We start from the raw sequence: 17,051 nt of genomic DNA, 5'->3' as shown, positions 1-17,051 counted from the left end.
AGAATATATACTGGTGATACAAGTTATATTCTTTTTTAATTCTTTTTCTATACACAAGTACATGATTAATACATATTTTTGCCTGTGACTTTGTGGTTGTGCTATTCAAGATCATAATCTATAAAAGTTAAAAGACACAGCACATGATCTTGACTTCCTGTTGCAATATCCCCATCTGACATTTAAATTCCTTTTTGTTAATTATTTTACATTTCATTCTGGAATAAACCTTTATATATAGAATATGATTGGCAAAGCACCGGCATAATTTCCTCTCAAACTCGTCGTGAAAATCTCTCGGAATATTCTTAAATTGTTTTGTTCCTCTGTGATAACCCTTCAGAAAAATGGTTATTCGAATACGTCGGATCTTTCAAGCTAGACAAATACTCCAACGGTCATTGCTAAATGGGATCCTCACAACAGCAGTGGATCTACCAAAAGGGTATTTTGCAGTTTATGTTGGAGAGCAAGAACAGAAGCGTTTTGTGATTCCAGTGTCATTGTTAAGCCACTATTCATTTCAGGACTTATTTCGTAGACAGGGGAAGAGTTTGGATATGACCATCCAATGGGCGGCCTAACAATTCCATGTAGTGAGCAGAAATTCATTGATCTTGCAAGTTGCCTGGGAGCATTTTGAAGTCATGTTACATCATTCTATTTGTTAACACATTTTTTTAAACCACGGATCCCAGACCGTTTTGCAACATGCGAGACCGAGTCACTTGTACCGATTGTATAAAATGAGAATTTTGACTTGTTTGGAATACCATGTATATTATTTGACCATATAAGCTTGTACTTATAGGAGATAGAGCTACCATCTTTGTTAACTATGTTTGCTTGATGCAGTTTTATAAAAAAGGCCAAGATATAACGTTAAATACAATAATCTCCATTACACTCCCAAAATAATTCAAATTTCTAAAACAGTCGACAATAAAATTTGTTTATCACTTTTACATTGAACAACTTACAGTGAAATAAAAATTGTTCCTTGGTCCTATTTTATACAATTAAGAAAATTGTCGATATTTTTGGACTTAATTTCACACATACATTCTCTGATATTAACATTATAAAAAAATAAAAAAATAAAAAATAAAAAGAAAAGCTATGTAGATACACTGTGAGAGGGTAAAAGATCATCTAATGATGCTCAACAAAAAGAGATTGAAATATTTGCTACTTCATACCTAACATCTTATGTCTTTGTTTCTATTCTCTAATATTTAAGGAATTTTTAATTTTTGAGTATGTAATGATTTTGCTTGTTTACGTATTAGTCTGATAGTGTTTTAAGTAAGTTATTGAAATTTGAAGTTTTTATGTTGTTAATTACAAACAGCTTTAAATTCTTAAAACCGCATATTTAAAGAACCAAATCCACATGGCAAAAAACAACACAAAAAAAATAACATAAAGAAAAATGCACCAAATCCAGATAGTCAAATACCAAACTACAAACTGCATTAAAAAAAACCACATAACCACAATATTCGGTTCAAAAAATGAAATAATTGTTGTTGCGGTTTGCGATTTGGATAGGTCCATAATTGCACTGAACCGCACTGTCCTTACCCTTATCTGTAGGTGATACCTTTCTATCTACTAGTGGTAGGTTTGCTCATTTGTAAAACACATTTTTGTTAACTATATTTGTGTGGTTCTTTTTCGTATTCGTGTTTGTAGAGGCAAGCAACAAAGTAGAGTGTGTTTCTCTGTTGGAGGGGTATATTACTCATCGATTTCGTCGTAGCAGTATACGTGGATAATTTGAAGGAGTCCATAGAGGGGTTCCAATTAGCAAGCGTGGAAGTTGAATGGGCTCAGGATCTTGTGAGGTTTTCTAATGAGGATATCATGGATGGGATTCGAGAATTCGAGCTTTAATATGTCATCAAGGAGGAACACTTTACTGATGTAGTTTTAGATGATTAACATAGTCAAGTTTCATTATGTCGAGAAGAAGCAACTTTCTAATCATTTGGCTTCTATTGAAATGGATTTGGATTGGCTTTTTTATATTAGTTTCTAAACCATGTGCTAGATTTCCCTAGATTTTATCAGTTGCTCGACTATTTCCAGGCATCATGTGTTCAGCACAGTATTCGTTTATATAGAGATATTTTTCGTCTGAAGCATGAATTGCATCCCCGTATTGTCGTCGCAACATCTTGTTTGCAACATCAAAATGTGATGATTGTTGGGCTTGATGACCTAGCTTCTACGATATATGTCTTTCATTATGGAGCAATGGTCGTAGGCTTTCACAAGCTTAGGTTGTTGATGCGTGGTATTGTTGAAGAGATCGGGTAACATCCCAAATTTTATAATACACTTCAAGACCTAGCTTCTACGAATTATGTCTGTGAACATGGAGTGAATGCCATAGCTTACACTAACATGGAGTGAATGCCAAAGCTTACACTAACTAAGGTCGCGGACGGGTGGTATTTTTGAAGACACCGGGCAACATCCCAAATTTTATATCATACAACACGCAATCAAGTATATAAGAATTTTAAGGCGTATTGTTGGGCAAAACTAAAAATTAGTGACTCGAAGTTTATTAAATGGAAACTAATTGAAAAATGAAGTAAATTAATTGTTCATTAATTTAAAATGATATGTATGTTGAATAATAAGGTGATAATGTAGAAGGGTATTTTGAAATATTTCTATTTTAAAAATATAGGGAAATATATGTTACTTATTGTTTTTGGGTCATTTTGAAAATAAATACAAGATAAAGGGCTTAATGTAAACATAGGTTAAATGATGGGATCAAAAGTTGGAACTGGGGAGCACCTTATTTCCTTTTCTTGTGAGCGTCGATTGAATGTTAAGAAAAGAAAAGAAAACGTTGGATTCCTTGTATGTACGTGGTTATGTCTAAAATCTGGAAAGATGGGGAGACCTTCAAGATCTCTTTGTTTTCTGCTAAGTGTGAACCGAACCAGAAAAAGGAGAAGAAGAATCGGAGCACATAAATCACATAAGGGGTTCATGATTTTTCTCACATTCGGTAACCCAAAATTCCTATTGTCCTTCAATTTGACAGATTGTTGAGCTAATAACCAAACTGTAGTAAGTTGAACTTTCAAAATTATTGAAATAAATTTTGAATTTGGATTTGGACTCATGATTTTGGATTTGTGATAAGCATAGAAACATGATTGCATGGAAAAAAAAAACTTTAATATCTTGAATGGGACAGATTTGAGCTTTCCTAAACTTTATTCAAATTGGAGGAGTTTGTTGGCTAAGCTAGTAACAACATATGCTTACACATAAATGAAGAACCAAAATCAAATATCAATGTTTTTTTTTCATAGTCCTGTATTCAAAATGCATAATCATGATTAAACATAATACTTCTTCAGATGTTCTATGGTTCTCAGTTAATGTTGTATGTGAGTCAATGTGAAAACTCGATGCCCACAATGACACCAGTAACTCAATATATATAGGAAAGAATTACATTTACAACCCCTTAACTTAATAAATACTTATATAGTTTTCACAAAGTTTTACATAAGTCTAATATCCCCCCTCAAGCGAAACTGGTGGAGGTCCGAGACGGAGCATGTGGCGAAATTGCTCGAATTTGTGTCGAGGGAGACTCTTCGTGAAGATGTCCGCAACCTGAAGCTTGGTCGGCACAAACATGGTGAGGAGTTTTCCCGATGTAACGAGTTCGCGAACAAAATGATAATCCAGATCAATATGCTTGGCGCGCTTATGAGAAACTGGGTTCTGAGTGAGAAACGGAGCACTCTGATTATCACACAGAATGGTTGGACGACCAGTTAGCATGGCATGAAGCTCACGTAGCAAATGAGTGATCCAAATTAGTTCAGCAGCAGTGTTGGCCATGGCTCGATATTCAGACTCACAGCTGGAGCGAGAGACCGTCGGTTGCTTTTTTGGCGCTCCAGGACACAAGATTACCCCCCAGGAAGATCGAGTACCCATACGTGGATCGACGAGTGTCGAGGCCCAACCAGCATCAGAATACCTCACCAGGTTTGTGAGCTTGGGCCTGGAAAACGTGAGTCCAAAGGACAGAGTGCCTTTGACGTATCGAATAAGACGTTTGACGGCCTGGTAGTGAAGAACCGTTGGAGCTTGCAAGAACTGACTGACTTGATTAACTGCATATGAGATATCCGGTCGAGTGATGGTCAAATATTGAAGCGCCCCAACAAGAGACCGGTAATGAGTAGGATCCGCATATAGCGCTCCAGAAGCAACAAATGAGGTGTTGGCCGCAAGGGGCGTTGAAACCGGCTTGGAATCAAGAAGTCCAGCACGGTCAACAATGGAGTGAGCATATTTGGATTGACTGAGAAAAAGCCCAGAGGGGAGATGCTTGGCCTCAAGACCGAGGAAGTAGTTGAGTTGCCCCAAATCCTTGATCTTGAATTCTGCGTGGAGCTTGTGAATAAACGAACGTATGAGCGATGAATCGGAGCCAGTGAGAATGAGATCATCAACGTAAACAAGCAGGTACATGACACAGGCACCCCGTTTGAAAATAAACAATGAGGGATCAGCGCGACCACAAACAAATCCATTCGTCACAAGAAAATAACTTAGCCGATGAAACCACGCCCGAGGGGCCTGTTTGAGACCATAGATGGCCTTATGGAGTTTGCAAACGTGGTCGGGGTAGCGAGGATCAATAAAACCAGGCGGTTGCTTCATATAAACAATGTCTGTAAGATTGCCATGTAGGAAAGCATTATTGACATCTAACTGATGTAGCTTCCATTGATTAATAACCGCAAGAGTCAAGACGACGCGAATGGTGGCCGCTTTCACCACCGGGCTAAATGTATGAGAACAATCCAGCCCGGGAACCTGACTGAATCCCTGAGCAACAAGCCGAGCTTTGTGTCGATCAATAGAGCCATCAGCAAGGTACTTGGTGCGAAATAGCCACCGACACCCAACAACATTAGTGTTGGGGGGACGTGGAACCAAAGACCAAGTGGCATTACGAGAAAGAGCATGCATTTCGGAGCGCATGGCGGCCACCCACTTAGGATCTCGAAGAGCATCATGATGAGTAGATGGATCAGTCGAGGCAAACAATGCAGAGTACAACCTGTGGTCCGATGTATGTGCCAAATCAGCCTGATGACGAGGCTTAAATATCCCTGCTTTTGCCCTAGTAATCATGGGGTGACCGGCGGGAGATGGATCAAGGGGCGTAGGGATCGAAACACTAGGTGCGGGGTTCGGTGATGCGGGTGGATCATCATCACTATCCGATCCAGCGGCCGAGCCAAGGGGCTCGGATGAGGCGTTGGAATCGGAGGGTATAGGGTCATCAGGTTCAGCAACCGGAGTGTCGGTTGCAGGAGTGGCCACCGGAGCGGGGCAAGGGCGGGGGTCAGCACAGACGCCACAGGAGAAGGGACGCGGTTGACAAGGAGATAAAGCAGGAGGCTTTGAACAGGCCCGGGAGACAGGCATAGGTTGTGAGGTATCTTCCAAAAATGAGTGTAAAGGCAAATCATCCAACGAGACCCGCGGAGCGGCACTGTCAAAGGGAAAACACATCTCGTCAAAACGAGCATGACGCGTAATGTAAACGCGAGCTGTGCATGGGTCAAGACAAAGATAGCCCTTGTATTGTGATAAGGAAATTGCATCGCTTTAGCAGCATGATTCATTTGCTTTAATTTACATTATCCTTGCCCGTATAAGTAATCAAAATAATAGTTAATCATTGCTATATAACTTTCTTCGTATATCTAACCATTATGTTTGTTTTTCATGCAATGGAATTGTTTTCAAGTGGGACCCAATTCATCTTATAATGCGTCAATGTTTTGCCAACTTTTATTTTACTTTGGTTAAAGAACAAAATCATGTGAGACTTAATGGTTGATATATAACCATCATATGGTCATGGACCCAAGTGCTACATATTGTTTATTAATTATATTTTGGATGATAGGTCATGAACAAAAGCAACTATCTTCGTTACCTCAATTTCACTCTCAAAATTCACATTTCCAAAATAATCAGCGGTGAAATTAGTTTCTCATTCATACAAACAAATTATAGTGAACTCAAAATTGCTCCTTGATCTGATTTCATACGAGTGGAAAAATTGTCTCGATTTAATTACAAATAATAATAATAAAAAAAACCTAGTGGTTAGTTGGTTGTAAGAATGTTGTATAGAAGTCATAACGCGCCTAACTGAGAAGCAATATCACTGAATGTATATTCACTGCATGGAATTGTGAGGCCGCCCATTTGATGAACATACCCAAATTCTTGCTCTGCCTGATCTAATAGTTCTTGAAATGCAGGTTGGCTTAACAACCATACAGGAACCACAAACCGCTTCTTCTCTTGCTCACCAACATAAATTGCTAAATAGCCTTTTGGGGTTTCCATAGATTTGGTTGTGCTGCTTCCGTTGGATAATGATCTTCTGAGAATTTGTTTTGCTTGAATGATCCGAGGAAAAAGGATGGCCATTTTTAAGGATGGTAGTTTCTGTTCACTTCAAAAGCCTGATTGAGGACGGATACTCTCACAGCATGCACGTCTTCTTGGTGAAAAGATGCCAAGGATTTCAGAGGAAGTTGTGGTTGTGTGATTCATATCGAATGGTTTTTTATATACAGAGATTCAAGGAGATCTTGATTGAGGATGGTGACATATGGTGGAAGAAAAGGCAAACTCACATGGCTTTGTCTTCCAATCTGTAAGACAGATCCAATATCTAATTCACCTATTAATGATAGGGCCACATATGTTTCAAGAAAACCCCAAAGCCCTTAGCCACAATTTCGTGTTTGCTAGGAGTCATTACCACATTCCTCTTAATATTACATGGGACCATGACACTTCTGCTGTTTTTCATACCCACGTTAATTCAGAATATATACTGGTGATACAAGTTATATTCTTTTTTAATTCTTTTTCTATACACAAGTACATGATTAATACATATTTTTGCCTGTGACTTTGTGGTTGTGCTATTCAAGATCATAATCTATAAAAGTTAAAAGACACAGCACATGATCTTGACTTCCTGTTGCAATATCCCCATCTGACATTTAAATTCCTTTTTGTTAATTATTTTACATTTCATTCTGGAATAAACCTTTATATATAGAATATGATTGGCAAAGCACCGGCATAATTTCCTCACAAACTCGTCATGAAAATCTCTCGGAATATTCTTAAATTGTTTTGTTCCTCTGTGATAACCCTTCAGAAAAATGGTTATTCGAATACGTCGGATCTTTCAAGCTAGACAAATACTCCAACGGTCATTGCTAAATGGGATCCTCACAACAGCAGTGGATCTACCAAAAGGGTATTTTGCAGTTTATGTTGGAGAGCAAGAACAGAAGCGTTTTGTGATTCCAGTGTCATTGTTAAGCCACTATTCATTTCAGGACTTATTTCGTAGACAGGGGAAGAGTTTGGATATGACCATCCAATGGGCGGCCTAACAATTCCATGTAGTGAGCAGAAATTCATTGATCTTGCAAGTTTCCTGGGAGCATTTTGAAGTCATGTTACATCATTCTATTTGTTAACACATTTTTTTAAACCACGGATCCCAGACCGTTTTGCAACATGCGAGACCGAGTCACTTGTACCGATTGTATAAAATGAGAATTTTGACTTGTTTGGAATACCATGTAGATTATTTGACCATATAAGCTTGTACTTATAGGAGATAGAGCTACCATCTTTGTTAACTATGTTTGCTTGATGCAGTTTTATAAAAAAGGCCAAGATATAACGTTAAATACAATAATCTCCATTACACTCCCAAAATAATTCAAATTTCTAAAACAGTCGACAATAAAATTTGTTTATCACTTTTACATTGAACACCTTACAGTGAAATAAAAATTGTTCCTTGGTCCTATTTTATACAATTAAGAAAATTGTCGATATTTTTGGACTTAATTTCACACATACATTCTCTGATATTAACATTATAAAAAAAATAAAAAATAAAAAGAAAAGCTATGTAGATACACTATGAGAGGGTAAAAGATCATCTAATGATGCTCAACAAAAAGAGATTGAAATATTTGCTACTTCATACCTAACATCTTATGTCTTTGTTTCTATTCTCTAATATTTAAGGAATTTTTAATTTTTGAGTATGTAATGATTTTGCTTGTTTACGTATTAGTCTGATAGTGTTTTAAGTAAGTTATTGAAATTTGAAGTTTTTATGTTGTTAATTACAAACAGCTTTAAATTCTTAAAACCGCATATTTAAAGAACCAAATCCACATGGCAAAAAACAACACAAAAAAATAACATAAAGAAAATCGCACCAAATCCAGATAGTCAAATACCAAACTACAAACTGCATTAAAAAAACCACATAACCACAATATTAGGTTCAAAAAATGAAATAATTGTAGTTGCGGTTTGCGATTTGGATAGGTCCATAATTGCACTGAACCGCACTGTCCTTACCCTTATCTGTAGGTGATACCTTTTTATCTACTTGTGGTAGGTTTGCTCATTTGTAAAACACATTTTTGTTAACTATATTTGTGTGGTTCTTTTTCGTATTCGTGTTTGTAGAGGCGAGCAACAAAGTAGAGTGTGTTTCTCTGTTGGAGGGGTATATTACTCATCGATTTCGTCGTAGCAGTATACGTGGATAATTTGAAGGAGTCCATAGAGGGGTTCCAATTAGCAAGCGTGGAAGTTGAATGGGCTCAGGATCTTGTGAGGTTTTGTAATGAGGATATCATGGATGGGATTCGAGAATTCGAGCTTTAATATGTCATCAAGGAGGAACACTTTACTGATGTAGTTTTAGATGATTAACATAGTCAAGTTTCATTATGTCGAGAAGAAGCAACTTTCTAATCATTTGGCTTCTATTGAAATGGATTTGGATTGGCTTTTTTATATTAGTTTCTAAACCATGTGCTAGAGCTCCCTAGATTTTAGCAGTTGCTCGACTATTTCCAGGCATCATGTGTTCAGCACAGTATTCGTTTATATAGAGATATTTTTCGTCTGAAGCATGAATTGCATCCCTGTATTGTCGTCGCAACATCTTGTTTGCAACATCAAAATGTGATGATTGTTGGGCTTGATGACCTAGCTTCTACGATATATGTCTTTCATTATGGAGCAATGGTCGTAGGCTTTCACAAACTTAGGTTGTTGATGCGTGGTATTGTTGAAGAGATCGGGTAACATCCCAAATTTTATAATACACTTCAAGACCTAGCTTCTACGAATTATGTCTGTGAACATGGAGTGAATGCCATAGCTTACACTAACATGGAGTGAATGCCAAAGCTTACACTAACTAAGGTCGCAGACGGGTGGTATTTTTGAAGACACCGGGCAACATCCCAAATTTTATATCATACAACACGCAATCAAGTATATAAGAATTTTAAGGCGTATTTGGGCAAAACTAAAAATTAGTGACTCGAAGTTTATTAAATGGAAACTAATTGAAAAATGAAGTAAATTAATTGTTCATTAATTTAAAATGATATGTATGTTGAATAATAAGGTGATAATTTAGAAGGGTATTTTGAAATATTTCTATTTTAAAAATATAGGGAAAAATCTGTTACTTATTGTTTTTGGGTCATTTTGAAAATAAATACAAGATAAAGGGCTTAATGTAAACATACGTTAAATGATGGGATCAAAAGTTGGAACTGAGGAGCACCTTATTTCCTTTTCTTGTGAGCGTCGATTGAATGTTAAGAAAAGAAAAGAAAACGTTGGTTTCCTTGTGTGTACGTGGTTATGTCTAAAATCTGGAAAGATGGGGAGACCTTCAAGATCTCTTTGTTTTCTGCTGAGTGTGAACCGAACCAGAAAAAGGAGAAGAAGAATCGGAGCACATAAATCATATATGGGGTTCATGATTTTTCTCACATTCGGTAACCCAAAATTCCTATTGTCCTTCAATTTGACAGATTGTTGAGGTAATAACCAAACTGTAGTAAGTTGAACTTTCAAAATTATTGAAATAAATTTTGAATTTGTATTTGGACTCATGATTTTGGATTTGTGATAAGCATAGAAACATGATTGCATGGAAAAAAAAAACTTTAATATCTTGAATGGGACAGATTTGAGCTTTCCTAAACTTTATTCAAATTGGAGGAGTTTGTTGGCTAAGCTAGTAACAACATATGCTTACACATAAATGAAGAACCAAAACCAAATATCAATGTTTTTTTTCATAGTCCTGTATTCAAAATGCATAATCATGATTAAACATAATACTTCTTCAGATGTTCTATGGTTCTCAGTTAATGTTTTATGCAACAATTTCACATATTAATTGGTTGTGATAAGGAAATTGCATGGCTTTAGCAGCATGATTCATTTGCTTTAATTTACATTATCCTTGCCTGTATAAGTAATCAAAATAATAGTTAATCATTGCTATATAACTTTCTTCGTATATCTAACCATTATGTTTGTTTTTCATGCAATGGAATTGTTTTAAAGTGGGACCCAATTCATCTTATAATGCGTCAATTTTTGCCAACTTTTATTTTACTTTGGTTAAAGAACAAAATCATGTGAGACTTAATGGTTGATATATCACCATCATATGGTCATGGACCCAAGTGCTACATATTGTTTATTAATTATATTTTGGATGATAGGTCATGAACAAAAGCAACTATCTTCGTTACCTCAATTTCACTCTCAAAATTCACATTTCCAAAATAATCAATGGTGAAATTAGTTTCTCATTCATACAAACAAATTATAGTGAACTCAAAATTGCTCCTTGATCTGATTTCATACAAGTGGGAAAATTGTCTCGATTTAATTACAAATAATAATAAAAAAAAACCTAGTGGTTAGTTGGTTGTAAGAATGTTGTATAGAAGTCATAATCCGCCCAAGTGAGAAGCAATATCACTGAATGTATATTCACTGCATGGAATTGTGAGGCCGCCCATTTGATGAACATACCCAAATTCTTGATCTGCCTGATCTAATAGTTCTTGAAATGCAGGTTGGCTTAACAACCATACAGGAACCACAAACCGCTTCTTCTCTTGCTCACCAACATAAATTGCTAAATAGCCTTTTGGGGTTTCCATAGATTTGGTTGTGCTGCTTCCGTTGGATAATGATCTTCTGAGAATTTGTTTTGCTTGAATGATCCGAGGAAAAAGGATGGCCATTTTTAAGGATGGTAGTTTCTGTTCACTTCAAAAGCCTGATTGAGGATGGATACTCTCACAGCATGCACGTCTTCTTGGTGAAAAGATGCCAAGGATTTCAGAGGAAGTTGTGGTTGTGTGATTCATATCAAATGGTTTTTTATATACAGAGATTCAAGGAGATCTTGATTGAGGATGGTGACATATGGTGGAAGAAAAGGCAAACTCACATGGCGGTTTATGGTGAGGGAACTCGTAGTGGGTCAACATTATGTTCGGCTGCCAGAGCGAGGCAGAGTTTGCAGCAGGGCTGCAAGGGATTCGTAGCTTATGTGGTGGATGCGTGGGAGGCCACTCGGAGTCCAAGTTTAGTTGATGATTTCCCGATAGTGCGTGAGTTCCCGGATGTATTTCCCGAGGAGTTGTCGGGTGTGCCTCCCGAGAGGCAGGTGGAGTTTCGCATCGATTTGATTCTCGGGGCCGCGCCTATCGCTAAGGCGCCTTATCGCCTAGCACCAACAGAGATGCAGGAGTTATTCTCACAGCTACAGGAGCTGCTAGGGAAGGGGTTCATTCGTCCGAGCAGCTCGCCTTGGGGAGCGCCGATTCTCTTCGTTAAAAAGAAGGATGGTTCACACCAGATGTGTATCGATTACCGGGAGTTGAACAAGTTAACGGTTAAGAACCGTTATCCGTTACCAAGGATTGATGATTTGTTTGATCAGCTGCAGGGGGCATCTTGGTTCTCCAAGATTGATTTGAGGTCTGGATATCATCAAATGAGGGTGCGTGATGAGGATATCCAGAAGACAGCATTCAGGACGCGTTATGGACACTATGAGTTTGTGGTGATGCCTTTTGGGCTCACGAATGCGCCAGCAGCGTTCATGTATCTCATGAACAGAGTATGTAGGCCGATGTTGGATCGATCGGTGATTGTGTTCATTGATGATATCCTGGTATATTCTAGATCTCGAGAGCAACATGAGGAACACTTGAGAGAGGTTCTTGAGGTGTTGAGATCCGAGAGGCTTTATGCCAAATTCTCCAAGTGTGATTTATGGTTACGGGAGGTCCAGTTCCTAGGGCATCTCGTTAACCAGAATGGGATTTTGGTCGATCCGGCTAAGATTGAGGCGGTGATGAGCTGGGAGTTACCGATGTCTGCCTCCGAGATCAGGAGTTTTCTGGGGTCGGCCGGTTATTATCGGAGATTCATTCAGGATTTCTCAAAAATTGCAGTGCCACTCACTAGGTTGACTCGGAAGGGTGTTGCTTTTTCATGGGGTCCAAAGCAGCAGACCTCATTTGAGACTCTTCGCCAAAAGCTATGCGAAGCATCGGTGTTATCCCTTCTAGAGGGAGTTAATGATTTTGTGGTTTATTGCGATGCATCTATATCAGGGTTAGGTGCGGTGCTTATGCAGAGGGGACATGTGATAGCGTATGCATCGAGGCAGCTGAAGCCTCATGAGGTGAGGTATCCCAATCATGATCTGGAGCTGGGGGCGGTAGTGTTCTCCCTCAAGATCTGGCGCCACTATCCATATGGGGTTCGGTGTACCATACACACAGACCACAAGAGTTTGAATTATTTGATGGATCAGCTCAATCTGAACATGTGGCAGAGGAGATGGTTAGATGTAGTAAAGGATTATGATTGTGAGATCCTGTACCATCCGAGCAAGGCTAATGTTATAGCCGATGCCTTGAGTCGTAGGGCGGAAAGCGCCCCGATGCAAGACGTTTGTATGAGATTGAGAGTGATGACTCCTGTGTTGGATACTATTCGAGGGGCCCAGGCGGAGGCCGTGAGACCAGAGAACCGCAAAAGGGAGCGGGTGATCGGACAGGTATCGGAGTTCGTTACTGATAGTCGAGGACTTATGACATTTCAGGGTCGTATATGGGTACCGTTTGTGGGAGGGACGCGTACCATTTTGATGGAAGAGGCTCATCGATCGAAGTTCTCGATCCATCCCGGGGCCACTAAGATGTATTTGGACCTAAAAAGGGAGTATTGTTGTCCCTATATGAAGAGGGATGTCGCATGGTTTATAGAGAGAAGCCTGACCTGTCGCAGGGTTAAGGCCGAGCACCAATGTCCACATGGTAAGTTGCAGCCGTTAGAGATTCCCGAGTGGAAATGGGAACAGATTACCATGGATTTCATCACCAAATTTTCGAGGACTGCGAGAGGTGTCGATGCAATTTGGGTGATTGTGGACAGGTTGATGAAGAGTGCTCATTTCCTTGCTATTAGTGAGAGCTCTTCCGCGGAGAGGTTGGCAGAGATATACGTGAGGGAGGTGGTATTGCGGCATGGGGTACCGATCTCGATTGTCTCAAATCGAGATGTGCGTTTCACTTCCATATTCTGGAAGAAGTTTCATGAGGAAATGGGTACGAGGTTGTATTTTAGTACCGCATACCACCCACAGACTGATGGGCAGAGTGAGCGGACGATTCAGACGCTTGAGGACTTGCTCCGAGCATGTGTGTTGGATTTCGGCAGGAGTTGGGACACGTACTTGCCCTTGGCAGAGTTTTCCTCCAACAACAGCCATCATTCGAGCATTGGTATGCCACCCTTTGAGTTATTGTATGGGAGGAGGTGTCGGACCCCCATTTGTTGGGGAGAGGTAGGGCAGCGTGTGATGAGTATTACAGAGATCGTGCTTCAGACGACCAAGCAGATTCAGCAGGTCAGGCAGAGGTTATTGACAGCCCAGAGCCGTCAAAAAAGTTATGCGGATAGACGACGGTCAGAGCTTGAGTTCCAGGTGGGTGACTTTGTTCTCCTGAAAGTCTCACCTTGGAAAGGTGTGATTCGGTTCAGGAAAAGGGGCAAGTTGGGGCCTCGGTATATTGGTCCCTTCCGGGTGATCGCTAGGGTGGGCAGGGTAGCGTATCGTTTGGAGCTACCTGCGGAGTTTAGTCAGATTCATGATACCTTCCACGTATCTCAATTGAGGAAGTGTATCGCCGATGAATCGGTAGTGGTTACTTTGGAGGATATTCAGGTGGATGCGAGCCTGAACTACGTTGAGATACCGATCGCGATTCGGGACAGGAGGATCAAAATTTTGAGGAACAAGGAGGTATCATTGGTTCAAGTCCAGTGGCAATATCGGAAGGGGTCCGAGCTAACTTGGGAACCGGAGTTAGAAATGCGTGAGCAGTACCCCGAGTTATTTGTCGAGCGAGACTTCGAGGGTGAAGTCTGATTCTAGTGGGGGAGAATTGTAACACCCGGTTTCCCAGGTATATTAATAATATTGTAATTTCTTCATTTTTCTAGGCGACTCGACAAGTTGGTGCTTAGACTCGTCGAGTCTGGTCGCGATTGGATGATGTGTTTAATGAGGGGACTCGACGAGTCCGGGGGAGTGACTCGCCGAGTCCGAGCTGGCGAAAGAAACCCTAATTTTTTGGGTTTGGGACCTATTTAAAGGCCCTTATGGCCTCCATTTGTGGCTACCTGTTCCCAGAGAGAAACCCTAGAGTGTTTGAGCGATTTAAGAGAGAAAGGAAGCCATTATTGACTTTTGTGGTGTTGTTTAGCAAGAAGAAGGAGATACGAGTCATAGGGAAACAAAGGAGTTTGCTATTCTGTGGATTTGAAGCTTAGATCATCATATTTGAGGTAGTAATTCGACTCTCCCTCTATTCTTATGATGATCATATGGATTTAGGGTTTCTTTGACCCTTTGTTGGTTAGATTTGATGACCAAATAGTCCCTCTTGGTGATGAGGCTTTGGATCTGGATCCATAGAGGTCTAGAGAGCCTTACTCATTAAGCTTTATGAAGAGCAATGGAGGTTATGACCTTGGGTTATGGTATTTGGGGCTAAATCATCATATATGACCAAATAGATGTTAAATGTGCATCAAGATAGAAACTTTACGTGGTTATTGGGTTTAGGAATGATAGATCTATAGGTTAGAGGACAGGATCTGACCTCAGGAAGTCGTTTGAGGATGTGCATCGAATGAACTCGCCAAGTCCAGGATCAGACTCAACGAGTCGGGGCAGGTTGTCCCGTGTCTCAGACTAGTTGATGACCCTCCGAGTTGGGTGAGTGACTCGGTGATTCAGAAGGGATTCAGAGGAAATGAATTCACGTATGGAGTCGACGAGTCTGTGCAAGACTCGACACGTCTGATCAAGGTTGAATGTTGATCGTTGACCAGGGTTGACTAGTGTTGACTTGTTAGTGTTAGAGAAAATAAGTCTGGAAAAGTAATAATTTGAGATGCACTTATGATATAGGAGGACGAGAGGTCGGGAGATCGAGCACGAGTGATTATCCGACATCAGTAAGGTGAGTTTTCTCACTATGTCGTACCCGATTGGGTAATTATATGTAACCGGAAGGTCTTATGTTTATGATGTATATGTGATGCATGTTATATGTGATATGTTACGATATGAGAATGATGATGTGGACCGGAAGGTCAAGATGATATGGACCAGAAGGTCAACAAAGTTACGGGATGGAATCCCCTGAGAAACTTTGATCGGAAGATCCTAAGGCCTGGAAGGGCATATGTGCTATACGTGGTATATTGGGGAACTCACTAAGCATTTATGCTTACCATTTGTGTGATGTGTGTTTCAGGTACTAGTGATGACCGCGGGAAGGCGCCAGCTTGATCAGTACACACTTGCAGATGATTTTTTTTTTTTGATCCTGGGATATGGATTTTGTTATGTATTTTGAGAGGATATTGGATATTTGATTTTTGAATGATTTGAAAGTAAAATGTTTTAGTAAAATAAATTGAGAAAAATTGTTTGAAATTTTAACGGTGTTACAAATTGGTATCAGAGCATTGGTTTGAGGGATTCGGATTCACCTTCGGGTGTATTTGAACTCAAACTGAGGATTTGAGAAAAAATTTCAATAAATAAATAATTGTTTTCTAAAAAGAGTAAAGGAATTTGAAAGATACATGAGAAAGCAGTGTGTACGATCAGCCAGCACCCAAACGGTGATTTCCCAAAATACCCTTACATTTGGTGTTATGAGATATGTTGAAATGTGTTATGCATGATAGAATAGGCTAGGTATTCATATTAGGACAAGAGTGGCCTGATTTGTGATGCCTTAGCCTAAGAAGATTTATGTTGCCATGAGATGCTTTAGAGTGAGTAGGTAGCAGTGAGGTGCGATGAGAGCCTACCGAAGGGTAGTTTACGTGTGGAAAGAGATAGAGTACTTGGGACTTGGAATCCTTGGAGGATGACTTGAGATGAATACTGATATGGTGTGGAAGGTAGTATTGGGCCTGTACTACTGGAAACACCAGATCAGTGTGCAGCCCAAGTAGGAATCCTTCGGGTTCTAGGAATCGAGTATGGTTGGGTTATCGAGTTTGAGTACACTCGAGCGAGTCTTTGATATTTTTATGTTGTATTTCAGAGACATCATGGTTGGGACACACTATAGACCAGAGACCCGAGAGGGAGGTGTGAGTGACGAGGAGCTCCGCTAGATGATTCATGATGAGGTGGCTGCTGCCATCCGAGCTGAGATTCCAGAGATGTTCGGGTCTATCAATACCACCCTGATTGAGACATTTGATGATAGATATGCTGCTCTTACTGATGCTGCTGTTGCTGCAGCCACTGCGGTCGTTGCCGCTTCCAGGCCGCAAGGGGGTGACTCGTTATTGTATCAGGAGTTTAGCAACACGAAGCCACCAGAGTTTGATGGGACTCATGATCCGGTACCCGCGATGAGGTGGATCTCAGACATCGAGGGGTGCTTTTACACAAGTTCATGTCCAGAGCATCTGAGAGTTCGGTTCGCACTGAATCAGCTTTGCATGGGGGCGAAGGATTGGTGGAAGTTCGTGACAGCGCATTT

General features: G+C 39.9%; 2 pseudogenes; both read left to right on the top strand.

The window, feature by feature from the left end:
• The first annotated feature begins 347 nt into the window (after window positions 1–347).
• Window positions 348–643, top strand: LOC145049866 (auxin-induced protein X15-like; annotated as a pseudogene).
• A 6,613-nt stretch (window positions 644–7,256) lies between these two features.
• On the top strand, window positions 7,257–7,552 carry LOC145049865 (auxin-responsive protein SAUR21-like; annotated as a pseudogene).
• Window positions 7,553–17,051: the final 9,499 nt, after the last annotated feature.

This window comes from Lactuca serriola, chromosome 5 (assembly GCF_051521515.1).
Source record: "Lactuca serriola cultivar US96UC23 chromosome 5, Lser_US96UC23_V15, whole genome shotgun sequence".
NCBI lineage: Eukaryota > Viridiplantae > Streptophyta > Magnoliopsida > Asterales > Asteraceae > Lactuca > Lactuca serriola.
The sequence above is the reverse complement of the archived record's forward strand: the minus strand, read 5'-3'. Positions and strand labels throughout refer to the sequence as shown.